This window comes from Triticum aestivum, chromosome 7D (genome assembly GCF_018294505.1).
Source record: "Triticum aestivum cultivar Chinese Spring chromosome 7D, IWGSC CS RefSeq v2.1, whole genome shotgun sequence".
Classification (NCBI taxonomy): Eukaryota; Viridiplantae; Streptophyta; class Magnoliopsida; order Poales; family Poaceae; genus Triticum; species Triticum aestivum.
The window spans coordinates 530122417-530142353 of record NC_057814.1 but is presented as its reverse complement, the minus strand read 5'-3'; positions in this window follow the sequence as shown (position 1 = coordinate 530142353).

Here is a 19937-nt window from a genome sequence, read left to right as displayed (position 1 = left end):
CAAACCCAAAGTGATTGAGCATCATTGAAGAGATTGTTCCTGTGTGGAAGCGACGCTTATTACCTTTGAGGATTGTGCATCCTCCAAATGGTTAGGCGTCATGGTCTAGAGCATCCAAGAGGAAATTGTGGATCGCCGAGTGACCGTGTCTGTGAAGGTTTGGAAGTCACCTGAAGACTTACCACGAGTGATTGGGCAAGGTCTATGTGACCTTAGGTTTAGGAGAATACGGTGAGGACTGTGTGTCCGGGACTGTGTGTCCTTAGGTTCAAATACCTAGCCGCTCCAACCAGACGTACGAGTGTCACAACAGTTGGAACTGGTCTACCAAATCACTGTCTTCACCGAGCTACTGGTTCTATTTCCTCAACCCTTCCATTTCCTCATTCATATATTGTTGTACTTGATCGTTACTCTTTGAAGACTTCGACTGAAGACTTTCTCAATTTCCTCAATCCTATTTCTTCAGTCAGTTTGTCTTCAACCTGCTTATCCTCTGTTTACGCTATTTGTACTATGTGCTTGTTTTCATTTCATCATGATGACCGTGCTATTGCTCTATTATGCTTGCATCTGAGTACTTATTCCGCTGCTAGTCGTTCGTGACTTAGGAATTTCCTCACCTTGAAATTCCTCAGTGACGAATTTGTAAAAATCACATATTCACCCCCCCTCTAGTCGATATAATGCACTTTCAATGTTGTAGACTTTAAACATTCTTGTTGAACTTGATATCCATGTCATAGCCTATTAGAACTGCAGAATCAACAAGTAGCTCCCAATGTCCAGCTTAAGCTATATAACTAAAGTCGGGTCTTCAAAATATAGCTTTTAATTTCACAGATATGGCTCGCCAGGGCCGGCTTAAACTGACAAGTTAAGCCGGAACTTCAAATAATAATGATCAAGTTTGCACATGTAGCCCCCAAGGGTTGGCTTAATTAGCATGAATAAGCCAGGACTATCACCATTACTATGAATAAAATCCAGTTATGTAGCCCCCATGAGTCGCCTACAGTCATAGCAGCATAGCCGGGTCATCATAGAATTGTCGTCAAAAAAGAGCAATATGCATTAGCCCCCAAGTGCCAAGTGAAATACTTGTATTGTGCTTGGGACTTCAAACGAGATGATTATAATATAACTTATCTGTTATATTTGCAGGCTGGGCTAAACATGAAACAATCCCAAATTGCTGATCTTCGCGAGAACATCTCCACTCAACAAACTGCAACTTCCCTGGCTCAGACAGAACTGAAAACCTCCTTGGAAGAGATGGAGAAATTGAAGAAGGACTTCAAAACCGACAGGAACAGCTGGGATACTGAGAAGGTGGCTCTATTAAAAAGAGTGGAAGAAGCTGAAGCCACCCTTAAACCAATGATTGAAGAATTGTCCGGCTTAAAAGGCCAGATCAATATCATGACAGGTGCCATCTTTGGTAAGCAATACTGTTTTATAACTATGCCTTCTCAACATATATAAGTCCTTATCGGCTTATCAATCGCATTTGTTGACTCAAGCCCCAGAAGCTCCAACCATGGGCAAGACATGCGCAAAAAACTCAAAGTTGCGTACACCTTGGTGGAACAGTTATACACTGGCGCTCAACGGGTCATATCCGCTGCCTCGCATAAAAAGCAACCTCCTTCACTCATCAAAGAAGTATTGGAGAAACTTTCAGTGATGCCCCAAAGAATTGATGATTTGAAGCAATCAGCGGCGAGAGCCGGCGCAATTACCGCCCTGAGCCGGGCAAAAGCCTGGCAAGCAGATCTTGATCCAGAAGAATTGGCCAATGGCTGCCCAAGCGTGAAACAAGACGGGTCTCCCTTCAGTGCTGCTGAATTTTCTCAAATAGCAAGGGGAATGCATCCACTAGCAAGCAAGCTGGCTGAGTAGACGGGCCTGTCCCAGTACCAGGCGGTTTATGATGCTGAAAACAAGAAGGTAAAAGCGCCGATTCATGAAGCCCGGGAACTTATTCCGCCAATTCGTAAGCACACTTTGCCCCTGATATTGACCCGTCAACACTTATTGATGACGAGGTTGTGTTCAAAGCTTTGACTGGGATCGATTGGGCCACATCTGACTTCCAGCCAACGGGTGAAGAAGAAGATGATGAACCAGTGCAAGATGACCCGGAATCTTCAACTCGCCAGGGCCAGGACAGTCAATTCAAGAGTCGGCTTAACCTCTGCAGCATGAGTCACCGTGTGCTTCAAAACACTTATTCTTTTGGGCCATCCAACGCCTTGTAATAGGCTACATGAAAACAATGATTTGCCATGCCAACGTGCATGTTTATTTGCGTAACACTTTTAAACCGTCGATCTGATGTTGAAGATCGGGCACTTATGCTTTATAATATCATCAAATTATGCAGGCCATAATTATCATATTTCCTGCACACAAGCAGATAACATGTGCCCTGGCGGTTTATCCCAGGGCGGGTCACAATGCCCCGTATAAAATCCACTGGTGACTGCATAGTTCATAACCAGGGCGGGTTTATCAAAACCTCATATAATCATAACAAAGTAAATATCAAACCTGTGATATTTGTTCATAATGTCGGCTTACCATGCCATATACAGTATGGGTAATAGCCCCAAGACTTTGAGCGCAATGCCTTGTTCAATTTATTCATACTGCCGGCTTACAAGGCCATATCCAGCAAGGGTAACATCCCAAAGACCTAGAGCGCAAAACTCCAAGCACATAATCAAGACACACTGGCGACTTATTGTCCAAAGCCAGGCCGGGTTATCAAAACTCTGGATAAATTCAAATATGAATCATAAGAATCAAGGCAACATGGCCTGAACCAATTTTAAAACATATATAAAATAAATGTTCAAAGCAAATACAAATCAGAAAAACAAGGCCTTCATAGGCTGCCAAGCCTCAATATCAAGTGCTATTGAAGGGCCGCACAGCCACTGAGTTAAACCTTTATTCAAACCTGTAAGCTGGGCATCACATGACCAATCATCGTTTTAACTTTGACAAGTTCAGAGTCTTTATAAGAGTGACTGTCAAGAGTTCGCCGAGTCATTCCAGGATTACTTGGTCGGAGTGGCAGGCATACAAAGGTAGGATAACCCAGATTTTTGGTGAATACACCTGGCGTCCAAGCCAATCAAAATGGTAAATACAACTATGTTCATTAAATAGGAAGCCCCCAAGTGATTATTTCAACAAGCCATCACGACAGGTTACCTATGTTAGAACTGTTCATTATAACAAGTTCTCTTTGGTAAACTTTTTAACTATAGGAAAAAATCCCCAAGTTATTCACAACCAGGTGTACGAGCCGGATCAAAGGGTAGTCATAGCTATGCTCAATGAGCAGGAAGCCCCCAATTCATGTTTTGTAACAACGCGTGCAAGCCGGATCAAGAGGGTAGTCATAGCTATGCTCAATAAGCAGGAAGCCCCCAAGTGTTCTTATGAACTGGCAATAAAGACTCAGATACTTAGAAATGAAACGACAGAGGCACTGAATTATCAGGTATGCCGGCTTTATTATACTTGCCCATAATATATACAGGGATAAAAATATGTACAACACAAGAGCCGGTGGCGCAGGTGTAATAAGGCCGAAGAGGAGCAATGTTCCATGGCCGGTGATGTCGCTTGAAGCTACGTCGGTATTTCCCCAAAGAGGAAGGGATGATGCAGAACAGCGGTGTCGGGGAAAACGACACCTATGGGACCCCGAGGATCCCTTGTACGGTTGGCGGGGGTGACGAGCTGTGCAAAGAGCAGGTCCAGACGATCAGCGCGAGGGGATTTTTACCCAGGTTCGGGCCGCAAACGATGCATAATACCCTAGTCCTGCTTGTTTGTTTTTATTTGGTGTTCTTGTGTTCTTGGACTAGCTACTATGTGTGCATAGTTCCAAAAGTATGAATCCTTCCACAGTATGCCTTGGGCCTCCTTTTATATGTAAAAGGGGTCGCCACAGTGGCACACAGGAGGTGGAAAGTATATACAGTGTACAAGTCTATCGCCTGGCATCGTAGGACAAACGCATTTAATGCGCCGCCTACGTGCCCTCTTGCTTTATCGGAGACGGCAACACAGCTCGTCCCGTCCGTCGCCGCCTCGCCTTGCTTCGACGCGCGTCCAAGCTGACGAGGCATGCAACGCCATGCTGCCTGGCTGGTTGCTGTGCTGGTGCGGCGACAGAGTCTTCATGAAGATCTGCATGCCACCACGCAGGTGCTTGCCTAGTTGGCCTGGAAGCTGCATGCTGCCACGCAGGCGCTTGCCTAGTTGGCGGGCTGGTTGCCGCGTTGGAACGGCCGCGAGGCCGCGGAGCTTTGGTAGGTGTGGGCCTGGCCGTGGCCCTGTAGATGCCCCCAGCAAGGGTCTTGCCGGGGTCTCGTGGGTGTCCCCGGCAAGGGTCTTGCCGGGGGTCTTCGGCCGTCCCTCACAAGGGGTCTTGCCGGGGGTCTTCGTCTTCTGGTTCTGATTAGTCTTGCAGGCCTCTGGTCTTCACAAAGATCTGCATGCCACCATGCAGGCGCCCCTGAGCCTTGGTTTTGAGATTGTCGACGGTGTCAGAACTCTCAGGCTCGAGGAAGGCGGCCTGGCTGGTGTTTGGGCAAGCTGCCCCGGCAAGGCTCTCGCCGGGGCTTTGTAGGCCGCCTCGGCAAGGGTGTTGCCGGGGGGAATCCATCTTGCCCCTCTGCTCTTCATGCCTCTGGCTTGAATGTTGCCCTGGCAGTTTCGTTCTTTTCCTTCCTCCTGCTCTGTCAAGCACGGCCGCAGGAATGGCTACAACTGCCCGTGCACAAGTAAAGGGGTACAGAAAGGCCCCTACGTTTGTACACCAACAAGCGGCGGTAGGTATTTCCCTCATATATGAAACCAAGGTTATCGAACCAAGCAACACAACCTAAACAGCCCCTGCACACAAATAACAACACCTTTCAACCCGACGTGTTAAAGGGGTTGTCAATCCCTTTTGGGTACGGCGCCTCAAACGGTGTGCGGACGGGAGAAAGTTGTAATAGATTAAATAAATAGATCACAAATAAAATAAAGTGCAGCAAAGTATTTTTGTATTTTTGGTTTAATAGATCTGAAAATAAATGCAAGGAAAAAGTAGATCGCAAAGGCAAATATGAGAAAGAAGACCCGGGGGTCGTAGATTTCACTAGTGGCTTCTCTCGAGAAAATTAGCAAACGGTGGGTAAACAAATTACTGTTGGGCAATTGATAGAACTTCAAATAATTATGACGATATCCAAGCAATGATCATTATATAGGCATCACGTCCAAGATTAGTAGACCGACTCCTGCCTGCATCTACTACTATTACTCCACACATCGACCGCTATCCAGCATGCATCTAGTGTATTAAGTTCATGGAGAAACGGAGTAATGCAATAAGAATGATGACATGATGTAGACAAGATCTATCTATGTAGATATAGACCCCATCGTTTTATCCTTAGTGGCAACGATACATACGTGTCGTTTCCCTTTCTGTCACTGAGATCAAGCACCGTAAGATCGAACCCACTACAAAGCACCTCTTCCCATTGCAAGATAAATAGATCAAGTTGGCCAAACAAAACCCAAATATCGGAGAAGAAATACGAGGCTATAAGTAATCATGCATATAAGAGATCAAAGAAACTCAAATAACTTTCATGGATATAAAAAGATATAACTGATCATAAACTCGAAGTTCATCAGATTCCAACAAACACACCGCAAGTTCCGTCATATGGATCTCCAAGAGACCATTGTATTGAGAATTCAGTGAGAGAGAGGAAGCCATCTAGCTACTAACTACGGACCCGGAGGTCTACAAAGAACTACTCACGCATCATCGGAGAGGCACCAATGGAGGTGGTGAACCCCATCCGAGATGGTGTCTAGATTGGATCTGGTGGTTCTGGACTCTGCGGCGGCTGGATGAATATTTCGTCGACTCCCCCAGGGTTTCTGGATTATTGGGGTATTTATAGAGCAAAGAGGTGGTCCAAGGGGCACCCGAGGTGGGCACAACCCACCAGGGCACGCCTGGGCCTCCTAGCGCGCCCTGGTTGGTTGTGCCTCCCTCGGGGCACCCCCCAGGCGCAGCCAGGGCCCGTTGTATTCCTTCTGGCCCGTAAAAATTATCCGTGAAGTTTCGTGGCATTCGAGCTCCGTCTGATATTGATTTCCTGCGATGTCAAAAACATGCAAAAAAACAACATGGCACTTGGCACTATGTCAATAGGTTAGTACGAAAAAATGATATAAAATGATTATAAAACATACAAGATTGATAATATAACAACATGGAACAATCAAAAATTATAGATACGTTGAGACGTATCAGATGGAGGGTCGCCTCCTCAGATTTGCGTGAGTCCTTGTGCTCTCGAACATCAATGAGGTAGTATGACCCGTTGTTCAGATTTTTGCTGACCACAAAAGGCCCTTCCTAAGGTGGGGATAACTTATGCATGTCAGTTTGATCCTGGATGAGCCGGAGCACCAAGTCACCTTCTTGGAAGGTTCGATGTTTAACCCAGCGGCTATGATAAGGACGCAGATATTGCTGGTAAATCGCTGAACGAGCCGCCGCAACGTCACGCTCCTCATCCAGAAGGTTAAGAGCATCCTGACGTGCTTTTTCATTATCAGCTTCAACATAGGCCGCCACACGGGGCGGGTCGTGACGGATGTCACTTGGGAGAGCCGCCTCTGCTCCATAAACCATGAAGAAAGGCATGTAACCCGTAGATCCAAAGCACTGAAGGTAACTCCTCAACCCAACTACCCAGCGTCCTCTGCAAAGGGACCATAAGCCGGGGTTTTATGCCTCTCAAGATTTCTTGATTGGCTCTTTTAGCTTGGCCATTGGACTGGGCGTGATCCACTGATGACACATCAAGACGAGTATGCTCTCGTTGACAGAATTATTTCATAACACCTTTAGACAGATTAGTGCCATTATCAGTTATAATGCCGTGGGGGTAGCCAAAACGAAAATCGCATTTTTGATGAATTGAACTGCCGTTGCCGTGTCACACTTACTGACTGGCTGCCTCAACTCACTTTGTAAATTTGTCAACCGCCACCAAAAGGTGGGTCTTTTTATCCTTGGATCTTTTAAAAGGTCCAAACATATCTATCCCCCAGACTGCAAACGGCCAAGTAATTGGAATCGTCCTCAATTCTTGAGTCGGCATATGAGCTCGTCTTTAAAATTTCTGACAACCATTACATTTACTGACCAAATCCTCTGCAACGGCATGAGTCGTCAGCCAATAAAACCCATGACGAAAAGCCTTGGCTACGAGAGACTTAGAGCCGGCATGATGACCACAATCTCCTTCATGAATCTCTCGTAGAATCTCACGGCCTTCCTTAGAGGAGAAACACAACATTGAAACACCCCTGTGACACTGCAGCGGTGCAACTCTCCATTGACGATACTCATCGACTTAGACCGCCGGGTTATCTGCCTGGCCAAAGTTTCATCTTCAGGTAACTCGCCCCGGGTCATATAAGCCAAATATGGAACTGTCCAATCAGGAATAGCATGAAGAGCCACCACCAACTGCGCCTCCGGGTCAGGAACAGCAAGATCTTCCTCCGTAGGCAATTTGACTGAAGGATTATGTAGAATATCAAGGAAAACATTACGTGGTACCGGCTTACGCTGGAACCCTAGCCGGCTAAAAGCGCCAGCCGCCTCATTTTTCTTGCGATCATCATGTTCCACTTGATAACCTTTGAAATGACCAGAAATAGCATCAACCTCTCTAAGGTAAGTCGCCCTGAGTGGATCTTTAGAATCCCAAGTGCCCAAACTTGCTGAGCCACCAAATTTGAGTCGCCGAAACACCTCACCCGGCTTAGACTCATCTCTTTAGCCATCTGAAGACCATGGAGCAAGGCCTCATACTCAGTTGCATTGTTAGTACAAGGGAACATCAACCTTAAAACATAACAAAATTTATCACCTCATGGGGAAGTCAAAATAACTCCAGCCCCCGAGCCTTCCAACTGCTTGGATCCATCAAAGTGAATAGTCCAATATGTGCTACCTGGCTTCTCCTCAGGCATCTGCAACTTGGTCCAGTCATTAATAAAATCCACAAGTGCTTGAGACTTGATAGCTGTCCGAGGCATATACTTCAAACCATGGGGTCCAAGCTCAATGGCCCACTTGGCTACCCGACCTGTGGCTTCTCTGTTTTGAATAATATCCCCCAAGGAAGCAGAACTGACCACAGTGGTGGGATGACCGAAGAAATACTACTTCAATTTACGACTAGCCATGAACACCCCCATAAACAAGCTTTTGCCAATGTGGGTATCTCTGCTTGGATTCAATGAGTTCCTCACTGACATAATAAACCGGCCGCTGAACCGGATACTCCTTGCCGGATTCCTTCCTTTCGACAACAATTGCCACACTAACGGCTCAGCTATTAGCAGCCACATTGATACATCTCCGTCATATCTACTTTTCCAAACACTTTTGCCCTTGTTTTGGACTCTAACTTGCATGATTTGAATGAAACTAACCCGGACTGACGCTGTTTTCAGCACAATTGCCATGGTGTTATTTTTGTGCAGAAATAAAAGTTCTCGGAATGACCTGAAACTTCACGGAGAATATTTTTGGAATTAATAAAAAATACTGGCGAAAGAATCAAGGCCAGGGGCCCACACCCTGTCCACTAGGGTGGGGGCGCGCCCCTGCCTTGTGGGCCCCATGGTGCTCCACCGACCTCAACTCCAACTCTATATATTCACGTTCGGGGGAGGAAAAATCAGGGAGAAGGATTCATCGCGTTTTACGAGACGGAGCCGCCGCCAAGCCCTAATCTCTCTCGGGAGGGCTGATCTGGAGTCCGTTCGGGGCTCCGAAGAGGGGAATCCATTGCCATCGTCATCATCAACCTTCCTCCATCACCAATTTCATGATGCTCACCGCCGTGTGTGAGTAATTCCATCGTAGGCTTGCTGGACGGTGATGGGTTGGATGAGATTTACCATGTAATCGAGTTGGTTTTGTTAGGGTTTGATCCCTAGTATCCACTATGTTCTGAGATTGATGTTGCTATGACTTTGCTATGCTTAATGCTTGTCACTAGGGCCCGAGTGCCATGATTTCAGATCTGAACCTATTATGTTTCCATGAATATATCTGAGTTCTTGACCCTATCTTGCAAGTCTATAGTCACCTATTATGTGTTATGATCCGTTAACCCCGAAGTGACAATAATCAGGACCACTACCGGTAATGACCGTAGTTTGAGGAGTTCATGTATTCAGTAAGTGTTTATGCTTTGGTCCGGTACTCTATTAAAAGGAGGCCTTAATATCCCTTAGTTTCCATTAGGACCCCCCTGCCACGGGAGTGTAGGACAAAAGATGTCATGCAAATTCTTTTCCATAAGCACATATGACTATATTCGGAATACATGCCTACATTACATTGATGAACTGGAGCTAGTTCTGTGTCACCCTATGTTATAACTTTTGCATGAGGAATCGCATCTGACATAATTCTCCATCACTGATCCAATTCCTACGAGCTTTTCACATATTGTTCTATTCTTAGTTACTTTACCGTTGCCACTGTTACAATTACTACAAAACTACTACTGTTACTTTTGCCACAGTTACCGTTACTTCCATACTACTTTGCTACTAAATACTTTGCTGCAGATATTAAGTTATCCAGGTGTGGTTGAATTGACAACTCAACTGCTAATACTTGAGAATATTCTTTGGCTCCCCTTGTGTCAAATCAATAAATATGGGTTGAATACTCTACCCTCGAAAACTGTTGCGATCCCCTATACTTGTGGGTTATCACACATATAACAACAAGGGCTCCTTATCAATAGGAGCAGCAAGGATTGGCGGCTCAGCTAACTATTTTTTCAAGGCCTCAAACGCCTGATCGGTAGCATCACTCCAGACAAAGTGATATGTTTTCTTCATCATCTGGTACAGAGGGATAGCTTTTTCACCCAACCGGCTTATGAACCGGCTTAAGGCCGCAATACGACCCGCCAGACGTTGGAAATCATTAATACACGCCGGCTTAGCCAAGGAAGTGATAGCCTTGATTTTCTCCGGGTTAGCTCCAATGCCCCTTTCACAAACCAAAAAGCCCAAGAGCTTGCCTGCTGGCACCCCAAAGACACATTTTCCCGGGTTAAGCATCATCTTGTAGACTTGGAGATTGTCAAAGGTCTCTTTCAAATCATCTATCAAGGTCTCCTTCTTCCTGGATTTCACAATAATATCAACCACATAAGCATGAACATTACGTCCAATCTAGTCATGGAGGCAATTCTGAACACACGGATGAACTCGATAAGCGCGCTTTCCTATTTCGGATCCATATTCGCACTGATACTGAATTGCTTGGATGAGTCGCCAGGAACAAAATCAACCATCTTAGTGTCATCTGCCGACTTAAATTTCAACAAAGGGTCATGCTCTGCGGTTGGCTTCTTCAAAGGTGTCATATCTGCCGGGTCAACATTATCTTGGTAAAACTTCAACTCCTCTGTTGCACAAACAGACTCAGCATAAGCAGCATTGCCCTCTTCACACTCCAATGATATCTTCCTGTTCCCATGCCCTGTGATGGTACCCTTACGACCCGGCATCTTAAGCTGCAGATAAACATAACAAGGCCTTGCCATAAACCTAGCATAAGCCAGCCGCCCAAACAAGGCATGATAAGGGCTCTTGATCTTAACCACTTCAAGAGTCAATGTCTTAGCTCTGAAATCATGATCATCACCGAAAGCCACTTGCAAAGCTATCTTGCCCACCGGATACGATGACTTACCAGGCACCATGTCGTGAAAGACGGTATTAGACGGCTTAAGATCCATATTAGTCCAATCCATACGACGGAAAGTATCATAGTAAAGGATATTGATGCTGATGCCTCCATCCATGAGTACTTTAGTGAACTTGTACCCTCCAACCTGAGGTGCAGCCACCAAAGCCAACTGACCCGGATTGTCAACCCGGGATGGGTGATCCTCACGGCTCCATACAATAGGATGTTCAAACCACCACAAGTAGCGAGGGACTGCCGGATCAACTGCGTTCACCGCCCTTTTATGAACCTTCTGGTCCCGTTTGCGTAAACTCGTGGTAAACACATGGTACTGACCACTATTGAGCTGCTTTGGATTACTCTGATAACCAGATGACTGCTGCTGATTCCCTTGACCAGACTGCTGATTAAAACCACCTTGACTGCCTTGGCCCTGAAAACCGGAGTTTGAGCCGCCACCACCAAAGCCAGGCCCGTGAGAGCCGGATCCTGGGCCACCATTCGGGCCATGATTATTCTGGAAAAAATTGGAATTTCTGTACTCCCTCATGATGAAACAATTCTTCCACAAATGACTAGCCGGCTTCTCTTGCGTACCATGCTTTGGGCAGGGCTGATTCATCATTGCCTCAATGTAAACTTTGGCCCTCCAAACCGGGGCGTTGATGCTTTCCCCTTACGGTGCTGATTGTTATTTTGTGCATTGGTATTAGCCACAAAGTCTGAATTATTATCAGCCTTGCGCTTACCGTTACTACCTTGACCCACCGTATGATGATGCCCCTTGGCATTGCCATTCTTCTTCCCCTTACCAGCCTTCTCCTCATCAGACCCAGGGTCCTTCGTACTATCAGAGTCGGCATATGTGACAAGAGCCGCCATGAGCTCCCCCATATCATTGCAATGGCGCTTAAGCCGCCCCAGCTTCTCCTTAAGGGGAAGGAACCGACAATTCTTCTCCAACATCAGGACTGCTGACCCGGCATTGATACTGTCCGATGAGTGTATAATGGCTGAAATCTGGCGCACCCAATTGGTTGTTGACTCGCCCTCACCTTGGACGCAAGAGTCCAGATCCAGAATCAACATAGGCTACTTGCACGTATCTTTAAATTTTTGGATAAACCGCGTCTTTAACTCCACCCATGACCTAACAGAGTTAGCGGGCAATCCTTTCAACCAAGTACCAAGTACGAGCTGACCTCTCCAACATCATGGTGAAGTACTTAGCACACGCAACATAACTAACATCCAACATCTCCATGGCCATCTCATAGCTCTCAATCCAGGCCTCTGGGGGTTGATCCGCCGTGTAGTTAGGAACCTTGCGAGGGGCTGTGAAATCCTTAGGCAGGCGCTCGTTCCCTAGAGCCGGCACTAAACATGGCACACCAAGGGTTCTAGAGGTCACTCCTGCCTCCACAGACGCCGATGGGTAAGCCGGGGATTGTTGTTGAGCCGCCAACTGAGCCGCCAGCTCTGACTCTCAACGTGCCCTGCCCTGATCCACCAAAGCCTGAGCATTGTTACCACCACGCGGTGGGTCATGCCTACGAGGTTGATTATGGCGCCGCTCACTTCTTGAAACTGCCGGGGAGTCAATATGCCTGCTCTAACTCTGACTTTTACGAGGGGTTGAATGAATCCTTTCACGGCTGTACGAATAAGCCACCTGTTGAGCCACCGCTGTCTGAAGAAGCTCTCCGGCCCTCCGTATCTCCATCGCGGCTGGAGACTCGCCTTCAACGGGAAGAGCCGCCAATCGTGTCGCCACAGCAATCATATTATCCAGAGGGTTAGAATAATGACCCGACAGTGTCAGAACATGCTGAGGCGGAGTCGTATTCAAACGAGGTGGATCCACAGCATGCGGCTGAACCGGCACTCAGGTCACGGGCGTCTCAACAACCTGGTTCACCACAGGCGGGTCACTGGTCCCTGCCCCGGGCGTGTTAAAAAGATTCCTAGCCTCAAACTCTGTGGGCGGATGGGTCTGATGCCTCCTCCTCATGATGGCGTTTGAAGCGTTCTGATCCAAGGTAAGCTGGAAAGACTCTGCATGAATCCGTTGTGCCTGAGCGTCGAAAGCAGCTCATTTCGTGGCCATCCTAGCGTTCTCAGCCATAAGTTCTTCCTTGACTTGAGCTATCTCATCTCGCAGCTTCGCGACATCCACTTTATACCGCTCTTGAGTCTCCGGGGTTACCTCCGCCCCCATTAAAGTTGCCAAAGCATCCAACAGCTAGCTCGGTTAAAACCTGAGCCAGCGGGCGCACAGAGCCGCCAGCACCAGTCGTCGCAGCAGCCGTTGAGCTGGAGGTCATAGCCACGGCGGTCGTTGAACCGAGCACCTGTTGTGTACCGGCCATGAAGATTGTGACCTTGTTCGGCGGCTCATAGGGGTCCGGAATACTGTCGCCATCGGAAATGCCCCCAAGCCGGCCGTCTTGTAGTTGATACATTGAATTGGTCTCACCGGTTGACGACTCACAATCAGAGTAGATGGCCGTCTCACCACCAGACACAGATCCTTCCTCAAATTCCGCCCCATGGATGAAACCAACAAAGGAGTGGCTTCAACCTTGGCGGGTCGTGCGTGCTGAGCCGTCTCGACGATGTCGGTGCAGGTGTCGGGCTCAGGCCCTGACTCACAAATCTTGCCAATGAAGACGTGGATTCTGCCAAACGGGACCCTGTACCCGTACTCAATTGAGTCGGTCTCGGGGCCCCAGCCAGCGTCGTCGATGTAGAGCTTGCCGCGACAACTCTTGGTCATCCGGCCCGCGGCGTATCCCTTGATCCCTGCGAAGCTACCCTTCAAGAACTCGAAACCACCGTGCACTGGCCCGACGGTGGGAGCCAACTGTCATGGACTTAACATGGCAGATGCCCTAGCAAGAGGACTTAGGTGTGGAGCCATCGCAACTAGGTTAGCTTGAAGGGGTTAATCGGGACAAAGGACACAGAGAGTTTATACTAGTTCGGCCCCTCACAACGAGGTAAAGGCTTACTCCAGTTTGGGGTTGTATTGCTTGGGTTCGATTACCAGGGAGCGAATACGCTTGACCTAGTTCTTGATCTCTTGTTTCTCATCTTAACCCGTCGCCGGGTAACCCCTTTATATACATAGGTTGATGCCCGGCGGCTTACAGAGTCCTGGCCGGCTCATAGCTAGAGTGATAGAAGCTTAAACCCTAGTTAATGCGCTACTTCGTAAGGGACGGATTTGGATCCAAAAGTTTAATGCTATGGTTAGATTCTATCTTAATACTTTTCTCGTAGGTGCGGATGCTTGCGAGGGGGTTAATCATAAGTAGGAGGTTTGTTCAAGTAAGAACAGCACCTAAGAACCGATCCACCCACATATCAAATTATCAAAGTAGTGAACACAAATCAAGCCAACATGGTGAAAGTGACTAGATGAAATTCCCGTGTGCCCTCAAGAACACTTTGCTTATCATAAGAAACCGTTTTGGGTTGTCCTTTGCAACAAAAGGATTGGGCTATCTTGCTGCATATTATTTGCCGTTACCGTTACATGCTCGTGACAAATTATCGTGCTACCAAATTATGTGGTACTTACAATTTCAATGCTTGCAGAAATTACCTTGCTGAAAATCACTTGTCATTTCCTTCTGCTCCTCGTTGGGTTCGACACTCTTACTTATCGAAAGGACTACAATTGATCCCCTATACTTGTGGGTCATCAATGCCCGTGGTGAGAGATATGAAGTCTCCAACAAGTTCTATAGCTGCAAGATGGAGGAGAACAGTTCTGTCAGTGAACACATACTCAAAATGTCTGGGTATTATAATCACTTGACTCAGTTGGGAGTTAATCTTCCAGTTGATTGTGTTGTTGGCAGAGTTCTTCAATCACTGCCACCTAGCTACGAAGGCTTCATGATGAACTATAATATGCAAGCGATGAACAAAACAATTCCCGAGCTCTTCGCAATGCTTAAGGCCGCGAAGGTAGAAATCAAGAAGGAGCATCAAGTGTTGATGGTTGACAAGACCACTAGTTTCAAGAAAAGGGTAAGGGAAAGAAAGGGAACTCAAGAAAAATGACAAGCAAGTTGCCACTCCCGGGAAGAAACCCAAAGCTGGACCCAAGCCTGAAACTGAGTGCTTCTACTGCAAAGGGGGTGGTCACTGGAAGCAGAACTGCCCCAAGTACTTGGCGGATAAGAAGGATGGCAAAGTGAACAAAGGTATTTGATACTGGTTCGGTTGCTCATATTTGTAACTCGAAACAGGAGCTACGAAATAAATGAAGATTGGCTAAGGACAAGGTGACGATGCGCGTCGGGAATGGTTCCAAGGTCGATGTGATCGCCATCGGCACGCTACCTCTACATCTACCTTCAGGATTAGTTTTAGACCTGAATAATTGTTATTTGGTGCCTGCGTTGAGCATGAACATTATATCTGGATCTTTTTATTGCGAGACGGTTATTCATTTAAGTAAGAGAATAATGGTTGTTCTATTTATATGAATAATATCTTTTATGGTCATGCACCCTTGAAGAGTGGTCTATTCTTGTTGAATCTCAATTGTAGTGATACACATATATTCATCATATTGATGCCAAAAGATGCAAAGTTGATAATGATAGTGCAACATACTTGTGGCACTGCCGTTTAGGTCATATTGGTGTAAAGCGCATGAAGAAACTCCATGTAGATGGGCTTTTGGAATCACTTGATTATGAATAATTTATACTTGTGAACCATGCCTCATGGGCAAGATGACTAAAACTCCGTTCTCCGGAACAATGGAGCGAGCTAATGACTTATTGGAAATGATACATACCGATGTATGCGGTCCGATGAGTATTGAAGCACGTGGTGGATATGATGTCTACTATGCAACTTTATGCTTGTAGACTCGTGTTGGGCCTCCAAGCGCAGAGTTTTGTAGGACAGTAGCAATTTTCCCTTAAGTGGATGATCTAAGGTTTATCAATCCGTGGGAGGTGTATGATGAAGATGGTCTCTCTCAAACAACCCTGCAACCAAATAACAAAGATTCTCTTGTGTCCCTAACACACGAAATACAATGTCAATTTGTATAGGTGCACTAGTTCGACGAAGAGATGGTAATAAAAGCGTACTAATAATAGTAGATATTGATTTTTGTGGTAGGAACAATAAAAAACTGCAAGGTAGCAATTGATAAAACGAAGCACAAATGGTATTGCAATGCTTGAAAATGAGGCCTAGGGTCCATACTTTTACTGGTGCAATCTCTTAACAATGCTAATCTAATTGTATCATATAACCATCCCTCAACGTGTGATGAAGAATCACTCCAAAGTTCTTATCTAGTGGAGAACATAAGATGAAATTGTTTGTAGGGTACGAAACCACCTTAAAGTTATTCTTTCCGTTCGATCTATCCAAGAGTTCATACTAAAATAACACTATATGATATGCATCAACGAACTCTAATGTCACCTAGATACTCCAATGTCACCACAAGTATCCATGAGTTAATTATACGATACACATCAAACAATTTCAGATTCATAATACTCGATCCAACACAAAGAACCTCAAAGAGTGCCTAGATTTCTATCGGAGAAACAAGGACAAACACATGCATCAACCCCTATGCATAGATTACCCCAATGTCACCTCGGGAGTCCGCGAATTGAGTGCCAAAACATATATCAAGTGAATCAATATAATACCCCATTGTCACCACGGGTATTCATATGCAAGACATATATCAAGTGAATCAATATAATACCCCATTGTCACCACGGGTATTCATATGCAAGACATATATCAAGTGCTCTCAAATCCATAAAAATATTCAATCCGATAAAACGAAATCTCAAAGGGAAAACTCAATTCATCACAACAAGATAGAGAGGGAGAAACACCATATGATCCAACTACATTAACAAAGCCCGCGATACATCAAGATCGTGCCATCTCAAGAACACGAGAGAGAGAGAGAGAGAGAGAGAGAGAGAGAAAGATTAAACACATAGCTACTGGTACAAACCCTCAGCCCCGAGGGTGGACTACTCCCTCCTCATCATGGTGGCCGCCGGGATGATGACGATGGCCACTGGTGATGATTCCCCCTCCGGCGGACCTTCTGATCTATCGACTCCCCCAGGGGTTTTGGAATATTTGGGAATTTATAGGGCGAAGATGCGGTGCGGGAGGCCACCGAGGTGGGCACAACCCACCAGGGCGTGCCTGGGCCCCCAGGCGCGCCCAGGTGGGTTGTGCCCCGCTCGGGGCACCCCTCCGGTACTTCTTTGGCCCAAGTTGTGTTTTCTGGTCCATAAAAATTCTCCAAAAAGTTTTGCTGCGTTTGGACTCCGTTTGGTATTGATTTTCTGCGATGTAAAAAACAAGCAGAAAACAGCAACTGGCACTGGGCACTATGTCAATAGGTTAGTCCCAAAAATGATATAAAGTTGCCATAAAATGATTGTAAAACATCCAAGAATGATAATATAACAGCATGAATACTTCATAAATTATAGATACGTTGGAGACGTTTCAGGGTATCGTTATTTTCTGACCTTCACAGATGATTTGAGAAGATATGGGTATATCTACTTAATGAAACACATGTCTAAAACATTTTCAAAGTTCAAAGAATTTCAGAGTGAAGTGGAGAGTCATCATAACAAGAAAATAAAGTTTCTACGATCTGATCGCGGAGGCGAATATTTGAGTTATGAGTTTGGCCTTCATATAGAACAATGTGGAATAGTTTCACAAACTCACGCCACCTGGAACACCACAGCGTAATGGTGTGTGCGAACATCGTCACCGTACTTTATTAGATATGGTGCGATCTATGATGCCTCTTACCGATTTACCACTATCATTTTGGGGTTATGCATTAGACACAGCTGCATTCACGTTAAATAGGGCACCGTCTAAATCCATTGAGATGTGTAACGCCCACGATGCGGCTATATCTCCCACGTGTCGAGGCACGACTTAGAGGCATAACCGCATGGTGGTTTTGTCGCAAGAAGGGTCATCTTCACACAATCCCATGTAATGAACAAGAATGGGATAAAGAGTTGGCTCACAATCGCCACTTCACACAATACAGATGAAAATAAGACAACCCCAAATGCTAGATCCCCGATCGTCCCAACTGGGCTCCACTACTGATCATCAGGAAAAGACACATAGTAACGACCACGTTCCTCGTCGAACTCCCACTTGAGATCGACGCCATCATCTGCACTGGCATCGTCGGCACCTGCAACTGTTTTGGTAGAATCTGTGAGTCACGGAGACTCAGCAATCTCACACCCGCGAGATCAAGACTATTTAAGCTTATAGGAAAGGGTGGTGTAATAAGGTGGAGCTGCAGCGGCAAAAGCATATATGGTGGCTAACTTGCGCAAATGAGAGCGAGAAGAGAAGCAACGGAACATCCGTCATCTAGCAATGACCAAGAAGTGATCTTGAACACCTACTTACGTCATACATAACACAGACCGTGTTCACTTCCCGGACTCCGCCGAGAAGAGACCATGACGGCTACACACGCAGTTGATGTATTTTACTTGGGTCAAGTGACAAGTTCTCTACAACCGGATATTAACAAATTCCCATCTGCCACATAACCGCGGGCACGGCTTTCGAAAGATAATACCCTGCAGGGGTGTCCCAACTTAGCCCATCAGAAGCTCTCACGGTCAACGAAGGAAAAACCTTCTCCCGGAAAAATCCGATCAGTCTCGGAATCCCGGTTTACAAGACATCTCGACAATGGTAAAACAAGACCAGCAAAGCCGCCCGAATGTGCCGACAAATCCCGATAGGAGCTGCACATATCTCGTTCTCAGGGCACACCGGATGAACAGTACGTACAGCTAAAACCAATCCTCGAGTTTCCCCAAGGTGGCGCTGCAAGTGGCTCTAGTTTGGACCAGCACTCAGAGGAACACTGGCCCGGGGGTTTAAATAAAGATGACCCTCGGGCTCGCGAAAACCGGGGGAAAAGGCTTAGGCGGCAAATGGTAAAACCAAGGTTGGGCCTTGCTGGAGGAGTTTTATTCAAGGCGAACTGTCAAGGGGGTCCCATAAATCACCCGACCGCGTAAGGAACGCAAACTCAAGGAACATAATCCCGGTATAACAGTAACTAGGGCGGCAAGAGTGGAACAGAACACCAGGCATAAGGCCGAGCCTTCCACCCTTTACCAAATATATATAGATGCATTAATTAAATAAGAGATATTGTGATATCCCAACATATCCATGTTCCGACATGGAACAAACTTCAACTTCACCTGCAACTAGCAACGCTATAAGAAGGGCTGAGCAAAAGCGGTAACATAGCCAAACAACGGTTTGCTAGGAAAGGATGGTTAGGGCTGACATGGCTAAAATGGGAAACATGAGATAGCAAATGATAGGTATCGGAGCATGGCAATAGAGCGAACAACTAGCATAGCAAAGATAGAAGTGATTTCGAGGGGTGGTCATCTTGCCTGCAAGGTTCTCAGAGTTGTCGAAAGCTTGATCCTCGTAAGCGTACTCGACAGGTTCCTCGTTCACGAACTCGTCTCCCGGCTCTACCCAAGACAAGAACACAAACAAACGGAACCATAATCAACAACGAGAAATGCGCAAGCAACATGATGCAAAACATGTATGATATGCAAGATATGATATGCGATGCATATGCGTGCTCCGGAAGGAAAATGATGAACATGGTAGTAACTTGGCAAACCAAGCATTCCACTGGAAAGGTGAGATGATTTCGGTCGAAATCGATATAAAGATCACCGGAATCGGATGCACGGTTTGCAAATGGCAAGCAAAACAAAAATGACACGAATCTGCGATTAACAGCAAGATAGCACTTAAAATGCAACAAGCAAAAATGCTACAGCACCCCAACATAGCAAAAAAGCACATGACAGTAATCTGCAGGAGATGCTTGACAAAAGATGAACACTGAGCTACGGCTAGTTCACAACATATCAAGCTCAAACAAGCATAGCAAAAGTGCAAAAGATAACAGGATCACAGACTTAGTGAAAAACTGGACATGGCAGAAATCAGCATCAGGTAGCAATGTTCAGAGCATGAAATCAACATGCTACAG